Source organism: Macrobrachium nipponense, chromosome 18, assembly GCF_015104395.2.
Source record: "Macrobrachium nipponense isolate FS-2020 chromosome 18, ASM1510439v2, whole genome shotgun sequence".
Classification (NCBI taxonomy): Eukaryota; Metazoa; Arthropoda; class Malacostraca; order Decapoda; family Palaemonidae; genus Macrobrachium; species Macrobrachium nipponense.
In genome coordinates, this window is record NC_087211.1 from 43,008,928 (window position 1) to 43,023,927 (window position 15,000).

The following is a 15,000-nucleotide window of genomic DNA, read 5'->3' on the forward strand; positions in this document are numbered from 1 at the left end:
AAGACGTTAGTTAGCCTTCTTTGCTCACCAGCTAGAGAGGCTAAGAGAGCTTGTCAGTAAACAAGAGGAAAGGTTGAATGTCTTCCCTGAAAGTAACGCTCTTTTTGCTACTGAACGAACGACAGAATAAGAAAATATTCTACTAATACATTCTTAGCCTTTCATCAAGATAAATAAAATAGCATATTACTTCATCACTTTCTCATTTCAACATGGCGCCTTCATAGCTCAGTGGCTAGAGCGCTGGTCTAGTAAACCAGAGGCCGGGAGTTCGATCCTCCCTGAAGGCAGTTGTCCACTTTATTGTACATTATCATTGTTTGGTTGATTATTTCATTCTTCAGGGAGGCAGTTGTCCACTTTATTTTACATTATCATTGTTTGGTTGATTATTTCATTCAAACAGGCAAAACGAGAAGACGTAATCACATTAGTAAGCATTCTCTTCTCTCGTTAAATAAAAATTTCATTACTATGATCATTTGACATTCGGTTTCTTCTTCAGAGGTGTTTTCATAGCTCAAAAACACCAGCGCTGATTTTAGTATACCCGGGTTTTCACTTCACGAGAAATTAAGAACTATAATGTTTGGTTAAACGTCTCTTTCCAAAGACGATGTCTTTACAGCTCAATAACCATGAGCCTCAAGTCTGATCAGGCAGTTAAAATGGATGCTTTTAATATTATATCTCTTCTTTCCCGAGAAACCTGATTGAATAATGATAACATTATTATTATTATTATTATTATTATTATTATTATTATTATTACTTCTTCCAACAAGACTACGTTTTTTCTTATTGACAAATTCTTTCCGTCGGTAGGAGAATTAAACATCAAAACTTATCCACAGCGAATCTTTAGATTTGATTGACAAAATCAACGGCATTACAATCAATCCAGGTTCAAGGTTAATGAGTTTTGATGTATGTTCCTTACTCATTAAAGTTCCCATTGACTCGGTATTGGAATACCTTGAAGATTAATTGTATAAACTTGATTTGCCACTAACAATTAGCCGGGTGATAGAATTAATAGGATTGTGCATATGTGATTGTAAATTTATTTTCAACGGGGAATATTTTAAACAAACTTCTGGTATAGCAATGACAATTCCTCTTTCGCCTGTTCTTTCAAATTTATATATGTAATTTTTTTTTAATATCTGTACATCCCCTAAATTTTCCAATTCCTGTGACATGGTACCGTTATGTTGATGATATGTTAGCCATCATACCCAAAGATTTGTATGTAAATAATATATTTGCTCAACTAAATGAGCAAGTCCCTTCTATTAAGTTCACACAAGAGTTACAGAAAGATGATCGTTTACCTTTTTTGGACATTTATATCAAAAGGGAACCTTTAAATTGTAAATATATTATTTATAGGAAAAAGACAAATAATTTGACATATGTGCACTCTTATTTAGGACATCACATAAATATAGAAATGTCAGTTTTTTCATCAATGTTTCTTCGAGCCTTGCGAATAGTCAGTCCTGAGTTTTTAGATCAAGAACTCAAAAACATCAGAAAAATAGGAAACAGATTTGTGCTATTTATCCCAATCATGGATATTTGTTACAATAACGCTATTAAGACCTATGAAAAATCGGAAACAAAAAAAGAAGTGCCCTCAAACACCCTTTGTTTGCCACATTTTATTTGATTTGAGGCTGTAAAACCTATTTTTAAAATTGTTCAATACAAATGTATCTTTCACATATAATACAGAAAAAAACGTGTTTATAAAAAATAGCCCACGAAAAGACAATAATATTGAATACAAAATTCCATGTATGGATTGTGATTTATTTTACTTAAGACAGACCAGTAAAGAATTGAACACCAGATCAAAACAACACAAATACTCAGTAAGAACAGGTCAAACAAATTATGCTTTATTTTTACTTTATAGAGAAAAGTCTCACAGAATACATTAGACGCAAAGCCAAACACTGTCACGTTGTAACGAAACTATTTTAATGTAAGTCAAGGATTATTTTCTTTTGACTCGGTCATATAACAGATGTTCCAGAAGGAATTGAAAGATAGAATAAAAAGGATTACCAGTAAGTAGATTTCGATTTTAATCTGTTGAACGTTCTGTGACCTCCCGACCATTTTGTATTCCATTATAACTAGTACCCACCATCTATCTAGGCCTTTATTTCTGTATATCTTTAGTTGCTGTGACAATGTCTTGGTAATAAGATGAAAGTACTTAGCATCTCAGTGTTTCAATTTTCCTTCGTGACTGTAACTTTGTTCATATATACATATATAAATAATACATGTGTTGTGGGATATACATGTATGTATGTATGTATGTATATACATTATATTATATTATATATATATATATATATATATATATATACCATATATATATATGCATATCTAATTGTCTAGATCTGTTTATGTATATATAAATATATATGTATACGTGTATATATAGGTATATATCTTTATATACATAATACATACATATAAAATCTTTGAAGATTTTATATATGTGTATATACATATATAGTACTTACACACAAACACACACACACACATATATATAAGCGAATACCACAGGAAAATGATAGTCAGAAATCCAAGCGCTTTCGTCTTTACTAAGACATTGTCAAGGAACGAATGAAATACAATTGGAGAGAAAGGTCTCAGATACACAACAAGATCAAGAATACCAGATAGTTAATTGTCAAAAGGGTAAAAATTAAAAGAGATAATCCAGGATTATCGGATATCACACGGTCACAAACCTAAACAGATTTGACCCTAAGCAAAATTACAAAGTATCTTTACAGTCCAAAACATGTAAAAACTGAATATATTAATTTGTTGCTTATATTTATCTACAACTTTTTTCATAATGAAAGCATCAAGTTTAAATAAACCAAGACTTAAATTTAGAACATTTCCATTATTTGACTTGATGAAACAAGATTCTTGTTTCATCAAGTCAAATAATGGAAATGCTCTAAATTTAAGTCTTGGTTTATTTAAACTTGATGCTTTTATAATGATAAAAGTGTAGAGAAATATAAGCAACAAAATTAACGTATTTAGTTTTTACATGTTTTGGACTGTAAAGATAATTTGTAATTTTGCTTAGGTGTCAAATCTGTTTAGGTTTGTGACCGTGTGATATCCGATAATCCTGGATTATCTCTTTAAATTTTGACCCTTTTGACAATTAACTATCTGGTATTCTTGATCTTGTTGTGTACCAGAGACCTTTCTCTCCAATTGTATTTCATTCGTTCCTTGACAATGTCTTCGTAAAGACGAAAGCGCTTGGATTTCTAACTACCATTTTCCTGTGGTATTCGCTTATTTAATGAAGTCACGTGCATCTACTGTGATTTTTTAAGCAAGCACACACACACACACACACACACACACACACACACACACATATATATATATATATATATATATATATATATATATATATATATATATATGTGTGTGTGTGTGTGTGTGTGTGTAAGTACTATATATTATATACACATATATAAAATCTTCAAAGAAAAGACAGGGAAGCGCCAGAAAAAGAAAACTAGAAAATGAAAAAAAAAAAAAATACTACCGGCAGTTTACCTAACACTTTAAGACACGCAAGGGGGAAAATTACTGTTTACTTTTAGAGCCTTTTTATGTCTATGTTGAAGGCCTTATTGACCGTGTTATAACTGGAGTTCGGGAGACCTTTATGAACCGTCTCTTCCCAAACCCTTTCATTCCTGTTCACCGCTGAAAAAATGGGAATGGGGAAAGGGGGGAAGATGGGGGTTGTTTGTATATTTATATGGTGGGGGGGGAAGAGTACGATTTTGCTACAGAAGCGGACTTCTATCAATAAAACTCGAATGTTTCTTTTTACTGATTTCATATAAGTAAATAACCAGACAGTTGGAGCAATAGATATAGATGTATATTCATTTACTATTATCATTCAATATACATAAATATATATGTATGTATGTATACATACACACAAGGCCGCGCGATAGCGCGCACACAATGTTAAATCTGATTGTGCTCCTGATACCTATGCAGTGAAGTAAGACCCCGACTATTGGTTGGCTGTTGTGGGTCTCGACTGGCTTACATGAGAATGTCGGACTAGCAACTTTGATGTCAAAAGTCGCATGAAAACTGGAGGATGAGGTTTTTTGTAGCACTTGCCAGACCGCCGTTCTCATCACACCTTATTCCTAAGGGTGATGCAACTTGAATGGACTGGAAGGGAATATGGAGTTTAGGCAAAAGGCCAAGCACTGGGACCTATCAGGTCATTCAACGCTAGAAGGGAAACTGACAGTAAAAGGGTTTGCAAGGTGTAACAGGAGGGATATCTCGCAGTTGCACTATGGAACAATTGTTAAAAGAGGGTGGATAGCAAGATGGATGAAAGATATGAACTGAGGCACAGTAAAAGGAATGAAAGGGGTTGCAGCTAGGGGCCTATGGGACGCTGCAAAGAACCTTGAGTAATGCCTACAGCGAACCCCGTGAGGTACAAAAGAGTTAAAGATCATCGCATGACCTAAGAACAGGTGAAAACGGAAAAGAATTTAGGCTAGCGGCACTTGCTCCGGACATTACGGCAGGACTTGATTTAAAGGTTAACAACCTTAAATCATTCGTTCTCCTAAATTAAATTTAGGCAAGAAATAAATAAGAAACATCTTACATGATCGAGCACCATCGCCTGTATATTGTTCACGCCTAATTTGCAAAAGTAAGGGGGATATTCGTTAATGATTAATGAGAAGAAATGCTTTCTGGTTAATGGAAACAGCATTAGTTATTTTCTTGACGCCAATCAGAAAAAATTGGAAAATATTCTTGTGAACAATATTCACGTAAAATACATTTCTTTCACGTAAAAAAGAAAAAAATAAATAAATAAATAAAACTCGGGTATATAGGGAAAACAATAGAAAGTCCGTTTATCTAAAACGACCTTTGCATGTGAAAAGAACATTTTTTTAATTATTTCGTGTGAAAAACTAGCGATGTCTTAGTCATACAGATGTAGGTTTTTTAACGAGAGAAAATACAGTTAGCTCATTAAGATTAGCTGTAGAGTGAAATAAACACCAATTTTGTCAAAAGAAGGTATTGTAATTTATACAGAAAGATAACGATAGCCTGTTCAGCTCCAGTGATTAACTGTTAGGACTGACAATGATGTCTGTAGAGATTTAATTTAAATTCATTTTGATGTTAAAATAATCGCTAACGCCCTTTTCACGGTACGAGAAGTTTGTAAATGAAGTTAGTCCATAAACCCCAAATCAAAAACGAATGAGCCCCTGCTGGTGGGAAAATTCCAAAGAATTTCTCATTTGGTGATAAGGAGAGCCCAAAAACAAGCCGCCAGGGGTGTCCATCAGTTTGTAAGTAACGATAAAGGGATCCATGCAGTAATCGCGATGTATGATTACTTTCTCTCTCTCTCTCTCTCTCTCTCTCTCTCTCTCTCTCTCTCTCTCTCTCTCTCTCTCTCTCTCTCTGGCTTTCAGCCTCTCCTTTCTAATGCATCTGGGAGGCTCAACCAGCTGGGGGAGACCAGTACCAGACAGGTTCAATGTTTCCACGCAAAGACGATGAGGGGGGGAGTCGGGAAAGGGCGATGGAGGGCTGTTGGTTGGAAGGGTACCCACTTTGTGGTATTTAACATTAACGAAAGAAAACCATTACTCAAGAGATTTGAGAGAGAGAGAGAGAGAGAGAGAGAGAGAGAGAGAGAGAGAGAGAGAGAGAGCTGGGGGGTGCGGAGGTCCTCACCTATAAATCAGACTTAGCAAGTGCTCAGAATGGCGTGCGTTGACGACGGTCATAAAAGACATACAAAGATGTACAGAGAGAGAGAGAGAGAGAGAGAGAGAGAGAGAGAGAGGTAAAATCGTGACAAAGGAATTACATCAATAAAACCGTAGGCTGAAAAGAAAACGTTGATATAAGATGAACTAAACAAAAGCATAAATAGATAAGGAAAAACAAAAATCACCGCTTTTAAGAAACCTATCCGCGAGAGCCCTTCGCTTCAAATCAGACACTCCCATCATCACCATCATCTCATCTTCCTTTCCAGATAGATAAAACATGAGCAGCAATATTTTTGTCTTTGGAGAGAGAGAGAGAGAGAGAGAGAGGTCGTAACTTTGCTCATTTTTGGGGGGAAAGGATTATGGAGGGGGGGGGGGATGGCTGTGAATGTATGGTGGTATTTCCCCACCTCTTCCCATTTACATCTAAAAAAGGACCACGCCGCGAGATTGGGGTTTAAATGAATTCGCCGTGGGATGTTGAGAAACTGGGAGGGTTCGGATTCCTTGGCACTGCATTTTTAGCGAGTCTCTTCAAGTCTTGAACTCCAAATGCATGAGCCGGTGGGAAGAAAAAAAAAAAAAGAAGCTCATGCTTAGCCTGTCTAATTCGAACACAATGACTGAACGCAATCGGTGTGAACAAAAATCGCCAGTGCATTAATAGAGGAATTTAGTTAATAAAAGATGTTATGTGACTGACACCCGAGTTGATAACAAATCAAAATGAACACTATTTTTGTTATTACTGATTTGTTATGAAGTATGAGCGAGTCTAAAAACTGATTCTGAAACTCTCCCTAGCTCGAAAAGGTGGTAACCATTGCTCCACATGGGACGAAATTATTATTATTATTATTATTATTATTATTATTATTATTATTATTATTATTATTATTATTATTATTATTATTATTATTATTATTATTGCCTAAAATAAGAAAACTTTCATATACAACAAGCCATTGACTTATAAAACAAGTACTGGTTGTATGAAAAGAGTAACAAAAAAAGTACTGGTTGTATGAAAAGAAAGTAAGTTGATACGGGGATAACAGAAATAAAAGAAACCGATGAATAGTTAATCATAAAACTTACAAATGAGAAAAAACTATGCTAGTTGGCGCCTCAAAACAGTATAGCATACATAAACTTCAGCAAAACATCAAATATTATATCACGTTACGACTCAGAACCAAAAATAAGATTCCCAAGATTTCACCGTCTTCTCCTGTCAAGGGTCTTGAAATGTCACGAAATTATTGTGGATTTGGCACCAACAACTAACACTGTAAACAGCAAGTAAGCAACAACACACAAGATTTAGTCTGTAACTATAACACTCTTATCAACATCCTCATCATCAGAAACAGTAATGTCAGTTCTTGTAGCATTTTGAACTACAACGCATGACACCCCTTTCATTTCCAACTCTTCAATATATCTTATTGCTTTCAACGCGATCACTAAACTACCATTATCTTTTAGGTTACTATTTCACCTTCTACGACTTACAGTTACTACTACTTACTACTAACAATGACAATCAGGAAATTGCAATTGTTTCTGCGATTAATAAAATAATAAACTAAATAAAAACAAAGTTAATAGTTGCTTTAGGTAGAAAAAGCTCAGTGCTACAGCGAATACTATTTGTTTTTTTCTAATACCAACCCTAGTGGGTATGAATTGTTTAATATTAAAAACAATGTGACCTAGAGAGAGCGAATACCACATCTCACCCGTTATGCAACATGCCAAAAAGGCTATCAGGCGCTGTCCCTGCCAATAAAAGGGAAAAATGATCCAATACTACAAACGCCAAGAACACTTGCTGGTTCTGCCAACTTAGATAATATGCTTCATATCTCTATTTCGTAGCCTCCAACAGCAAGTCTGGCCTTGTATGATCGTGACAGTAGTGACACTATGACTGCCTTATGCAATGCTTGATAAGGGAAAAATTTACTTTAAAATAAAACAGAACCTCAAAGGTATACACAAACACTTGGAAATTTTCAATGAAATAAGATGATATGCATAAAGTTAAATAAATGATTGTTGAGCCAACTCTCCTTTATGGAAATGTAAATGTTTAAAAATAAATGGGAGAAAATACTTAAATGTTTGAAGTAAATGGGAGAAAATACGTTGAAGCTGAAAAGACGAATTGCTTGTGCAGCATATGTGGAGATACGTGAAAATGGCAAAAGAATTAGTGGGTGAAAGGATGAATCAGTGTGCGTTTTGAGATGGTTCAGGTCATGTGGAAACAATGACGATGACGGACAGCCAGACCCCAAGTAAAACTGAGGTAGGGCGCTCGAAGAGCTTCTGTTGAGTTCCTGTGTAGCTGGACGAAACGGCTCAAGTTGTGGATATTTTCTACAAAAGGGGTATGAAGGTTATTTTTTTCAATTCTCCTTAGTCATCCCTTGTTGGGTGCAACTACTATTTAATGTTGAAGAAAATAACGAATATATGCCAGAGGGTGCACAAAATCGCACAAATATAAGGAGGTGAAGAAGAGGATTACCTCGTAGAGGCCATCCCACCCCTTTTTGATGTTATACACTTTGACAGGGCAATGAACACACACGTCCTTTTTTTTTTTTTTTTTTTTTTTTTATGTGTCCAAGATGCTATTCAAAACAAGTCCCCTAACAACTAGAGATACCTAATTCCCCGCTTAGGTCAACAGACTCCAAATGAGAGAGAGAGAGAGAGAGAGAGAGAGAGAGAGAGAGGAAATGCCACGAGTTCCACACAAGAGTGCTGTGCGAGGTAATCGTGGGAATGTTTTAGCTGAAACCCGAGAAGACAAAGAAGGAACAAGTAAGATGCAAATTGGAAGACACGGAGAATACGAACGGAGAAGAGACAGATGCCCACAGACACGGGAAATGCAAATAGGAGTAATAACAAACATCACTAATGGGCAAATGAGAATTAGATATAATGCTTTACAATAATATAAATAATAATAAAAGAGCTTTATTTATGAAATTATTATTATTATTATTTCTTTTCGTTATAATTAGGACGATTACTAATTTTATATTGTTGAATCTGCTGTTAGAATTAGTGATTGTGCTGCGAGTTTTAAATAATAATAATAATAATAATAATAATAATAATAATAATAATAATAATAATAATTCAAAGAAACCTCATAATCACATGAGTTAATAAAATAAAATGGAAAAGTAAATCCACAGTAATATGTCTGATCTGTTATTTAAAATACAAAGCAGAGAGCTTTCGAAGACCTGCACGGTCCTCCTTGTCAATCTGAATACAATTACTAACAGTGACCATACAAGAACTCTGTTTTTCGACTAGTTTACAAATAGCCTGTTTGATGATGTAGTTGGCTCTTCACGTTATCCCCTCGTTCTCCAACGGCAAACCAGCTAATCGCCTAGATCTTCGAAGTGGCGGTTCGTCTCTTGAATCGTTTGATATGTTATCCATAGCAGCTTGGGCGCCTGCAACTAGGGACACGGGATGGGTCTCTGTTACCTGAACGAAAGAAGATGAGGCAGCGGCAGTATCAGAGGTGGCTAGATTATTGGTGTTATTACCATGCAACCTATATCTGTTATATAACAGATATAGGTTGCATGGTAATAACACCAATAATCTAGCCACCTCTGATACTGCATATAACAGATATAGGTTGCATGGTAATAACACCAATAATCTAGCCACCTCTGATACTGCCGCTGCCTCATCTTCTTTCGTTCAGGTAACAGAGACCCATCCCGTGTCCCTAGTTGCAGGCGCCCAAGCTGCTATGGATAACATATCAAACGATTCAAGAGACGAACCGCCACTTCGAAGATCTAGGCGATTAGCTGGTTTGCCGTTGGAGAACGAGGGGATAACGTGAAGAGCCAACTACATCATCAAACAGGCTATTTGTAAACTAGTCGAAAAACAGAGTTCTTGTATGGTCACTGTTAGTAATTGTATTCAGATTGACAAGGAGGACCGTGCAGGTCTTCGAAAGCTCTCTGCTTTGTATTTTAAATAACAGATCAGACATATTACTGTGGATTTACTTTCCAATAATAATAATAATAATAAATAATAATAATAATAATAATAATAATAATAATATAATAATAATAAAATAATAATAATCATCATCATCATCATCATTCATTATATTTATCAATTAAAACAATAACGTAATAATAAAATAATAATAATATAATAATAATGAATAATAATTATTATTATTATTTATTAATTATTATTAATATAATATTATTATAGCACTCTCAGCACAATCACTAATTATAACAGCAGCTTCAACAATATAAAATTAGTAATCGTCATAATTATAACGAAAAGATATAACAACAACAAAACAACAACAACAACAACAACAACAACAACAACAACAACAATAATAATAATAATAATAATAATAATAATAATAATAATAATAATAATAATAATGGTGGAAAAAAAGAAAGTAAATATCAATCTCACAAATAAAGCTCCGATCTTAAAGACGGAACTGCATTTACACGCAACAGTGTGCATGTTTGTATGAGGGTGTTCTTTAGTGTTTTTGTGTTTGTGTGTGTGTGTGTGTGTGTTTAAAACCCATATTGCATCATCTAACCTCCCTTGCAGTATCCAAATATCTCCCCGGAGACATGATAGGTCTGGCCTTTCCTGGTGGCAGTAGGCCAAGTATTCGACCTTATGCTGTGAATGTGAAGTGAGAGCTGCACCCAAGAAAAATTTTTCAATATCGTCTTCCGACAGCAGCTCTGGCAGTAGGGTACATTCAGATGGTTGTATTATTTAATCGCTATTTCACAACACGTGGAGGACAGAGAGAGAGAGAGAGAGAGAGAGAGAGAGAGAGAGAGAGAGAGAGAGAGAGAGAGAGAGAGAGTAACTTTTATGTAGACATTTTTGCTAACAAAGCTAATTTTCAATTATTAACCGATAAATTGGCTGCAGTACGGTAGTAGGGACATAACTGTTTTGAAAAATAAAACTTAAATGAAGAAAGCACAAAGTAATGCAGGAAATGAAATGTACCCGCCACCTCCATTAATTTGTAATAGCATTTTTCTTCATACTATAAAAATCAGTTATACTAACATACAATGAAAAACCTGAAAAACAATTAAATACCTCATTTATGAAAGATAACAAACCAGACGAAAACCAGGTCAATTATTAACAGCGAACTACGAAAACAATTACATACACACTAATAAATAGTTTTGCAACTATCCGAGACAATTAATCACTGATTAACTATACCCAAGAATATACATATCTATGCTAACGTCTAGGGAATTTATAATTATCCATTTTTTGTATAACACTTAATGCGTTAAGAAATTTTGGAGCTGTGTGTTTTATTTCATCAGATCTTAACAAAAAGGTTTTGTTCTGCAGACAACACATAAGCTTCTCTTAACTTAAATTTCATCAGAAATATCATGCCAACAGACAGACAGACATATTAAGATCCATCTAATTGCCTCAACGTGAAAACAAGCAAAGCCTGTTAAGTAAAAATGAATAACGTCGTTTACAGGCATAAGAAACGAGGACAAGAACGCCGCATTTAAAAATAAACAAAAGAAGACATTCAACAACTACCTAAAAACCATGCGAGCCCTTTGAATCTCTAAAGGGATGCTCATTTGATTGCGAAGAGATTCGTGGGTCCTTGCGGACAGTCCCAGACCCATATACATTCTTACTTTTCGGAATCCTGGAGCTTCCAGATTCTGGCCGTGATATCCCCCTTGGGGGTTGTCCAAGGTACATTCCTTGCCCATTTTTTCCCCCTTTTTCCTCTTACCTGTTGCTGGCTGGAAGCATTATTTTAAGGGCATTCCTGCCCATCTGTTGCCGAGGGGATGAAATTCAATTGCTTCGTTTCCTTTTTCTTCCTTTTTTTTGACAAGTTAACATCCCTGAAGGGAAATAGAACAAGATCGCTTTCTCTCTCAAGGTTCGATATAGATGGGTTGGAAGGATATGTCCAAACAATTTTCCTCTTTGCCATTGGAGTTAGAGTTATAAGGTTTTTGTATTCAGCGGAGTTGGTTTGCTTTCTTTCATAATTTGTCGACCTATCCTCAAAACATCTCGGAAACTGCATTGTGTCTACTACTCAAGATCTGCCGGTTCAAAATGTTTCAATAGATTTGAATTATGAAAAATCGCGGACGATGGACTAATGAAGATATAGGATAGCGAGATGGATCAGGACGCAGATGGCTTTTTTTTTTTTTAAGGCTGTAGCGGTAGCTCTGTGCCCCTCAAGTTTTTTTCTAGAGATTGTTTATACTTTACCCCACAAATAGATTTAACCTTGTTGTTGTTCTCTCTTTTCAGTTTCCTTATCCTCCTTTCTTTACTCTTTAAATGACGTTCCACTTTTTAATGGACTCGTCAGGCCTTCCACAGCTCATACAACGCAATATGAACAACATTTGGAGTCAATTAAGCTCATTTTAATCAATGATTGCTAATCGCCAGACATGGTTGCTCTTAAATAGATATTTCACTGGTAATTATTTCCATCAACGATTCATCAAATAACAATAGCTGCAAGTAAGAACATCAAGCGGTAATCGACCACGGTTTTACAGAAGAAAAAAAAAAACCATTATCATCATTATTACTATACTCGTACATACGGAGTACGATTTGGGCCATTAACATGCAAATGAAGATCCCACACGATGCAACGCCTGTATTTGCATAATAGAAAAAGAATAAATAAATGAAATACATGAATTAAAACTTTCATTGCAACTGTATTTTGATGTGTAAGCACAGCAAGAGATAAAAATCCTTCATGGAGAGAACAATACGTGTAATGGTAATTAACCGTAGTAGACTAATTTAACGGGGGATGGCAAGGCCTCAGTGAACCGTCCCGTGAAAACAAGAGTATTGTATTACCTAAAGTAGTTCCCGAGTACTTCTCTCTCTCTCTCTCTCTCTCTCTCTCTCTCTCTCTCTCTCTCTCTCCTCAATTACTTCCCGTGCACTTTTCCGAGAGATTTACAACTCGACGTAAATGTAAGATAATGCAAAATGTCCAATCACACATTTCACACCTGCGGGTCCATTCCGTTAATAAAAGAAGCGCCATAAAATAAAGAAACACATGCTCTATTACGCACGAGATCTATATATGCACAGTCGATCCCCTTCTTTCAAATGAAGGTAGAATTTTTATTACTTCACCTGAACTACAATACTTACCTGAATTAGACTGCTCTTAAGAATGAAATATAGAATTTATGCCAGAGGTCAAACACTGGTACCTATGAGGTCATTCAGCGCTGAAACGGAAACTGACAGTAAACAAGTCTGAAAGGTATAACAGGAAGAAAACTTCGCAGTTACACTACGAATCAATTGTTAGGAGAGGATGGAAACTTAGATGGAAGAAGAAATAATAATGGAGGTACGGTGAAAGGAATGGAAGGGGTTGCAGCTAGGGGCCGAAGGGAGGCTGCAAAGAACATTTAAGTAATGCCTACAGTGCACCGCATGAGGTGCAATGACGGCAATACTCCCCTACGGGATAAAACGCTCTTAAAATAGATTTTATTTCTCCTTTAACTCTTACAAATCTCATAATAAATCTCCCGCAGAAGTCGGTCTAACCCTATAACCTTTATAGCACAATGCGAGGACGGTAGAGTTCCAACACAAGGACCCTCGCTACAAACAATAAACTCACGGCGTCAACAACTACTGACACATGATGTGTTTTTAAGCGTCGGCAAAAGTGAAAAATTTTCCTCGTACTAACGACATTCACAGCTTATAATATCATAAGTATGCAAGGATAAAGACAATTAGAAATATCTCTAATATTCAACTAACAACAAACACCCGACGGTTCTGAAACATTCTTTTCTTCTATTTTGATAGTTTGCGAGGTTTTGTTGATTATGAGTTATTTGTACTTAGGAGATGATTTGCTCATAATTTATCTCTCCATTCATGGTTGCCGACAATCATAGATTTAAACCCCTAAATAAAAAACTAGCAAACCAATTATTCGACTATCATTGCATGATACACACACACATATAAATATACATATATATATATACTGAATATATGGATAGATGCACAAATGAGCAAAAGTGTATAACATACTATACCTAGGTACAAAACGACTGTCGACCATCTATTTGCCCGCAAACAGTTCCTAGGCGCTAAATGTCTGTGCGTTACATAACGATCACGAACAAAGAGATTTATAACACACACTGGTGTCTCAAAGGATAATGAAAAACTGATTACTAGCCATAATCCGTCAGCGTAACTCATAGGAAGGGGACCTTTAACGTTCAAAGGTTCGGCACGTTTGGTACCGCCTGCTATTATTGCTGTTACTATATTGACTTGAAGACGTATAAACAAATCATATGGACAAAAAATAAATAAGTAAATAAATAAAAAAAATAAAATTTTGTTTACCTGACTCGTCGGGTCTTAGATAGGCGACCGTCACCGAGGGCTGAGATAAAAGCTAAATTATTGAAGACTAGAATAGAATATAGAATTTAGGCCACAGGCCAAGCGCTGGGACCTATTAGGCAATTCAGCGCTGAAACGGAAATTGACAATAAGAAGTTTTCATGGCGTAAAAGGAGGAAAATTTCGGAGTTGCACTATGAATCAAGCGCTAGCAGAGGTGGAAAATAAGATAAAGAAAGAGAATATCCACGGAAGTACAGTAAAAGGAGCGAAAGGAAAGCAGCTAGGGGCCGAAGGGACCTGCAATGAACCCTAAGTAACACCTACAGTGCACCACATGACGTGCACCGATGGCACTATCCCCAACGGTGAAAAAAGAACACTTGTCTTCATGCAGCAGGTGATCTGCCAAAAACAATAAGTTTTGTTCCCATATTGAAGGTTATGAAAGGTCATTGTTAGGAAAGGTGGCCAGTTTAGCAGCACAAACGCTCCGCAAGTGCATAAAGAAAAGTTAATGTAAAGCGTGAGGCCAGCAACCTCATCCCTATGTACCAATTATGTAAACGCTGGCTGGTTTGTTTGAATGGCGTTTTTACGTTGCATGGAACCACGTCGAGAGTGAACTTCTATCACCAGAAATACACATCTCTCA

The 15,000-nt window shown here is 35.8% G+C and overlaps 1 long non-coding RNA gene and 1 other non-coding gene across 3 annotated transcripts in view; one reads left to right on the top strand and one right to left on the bottom strand.

Moving 5' to 3' along the window:
* LOC135197003 (uncharacterized) overlaps positions 1-15,000 on the bottom strand; it is a 900,249-nt gene that overhangs the window by 527,908 nt on the left and 357,341 nt on the right. The gene's annotated exons all lie outside the window — the stretch shown is intronic.
* Trnat-agu (transfer RNA threonine (anticodon AGU)) lies at positions 218-290 on the top strand. Its single transcript has one exon. It is a non-coding gene; the product is annotated as a tRNA-Thr (tRNA).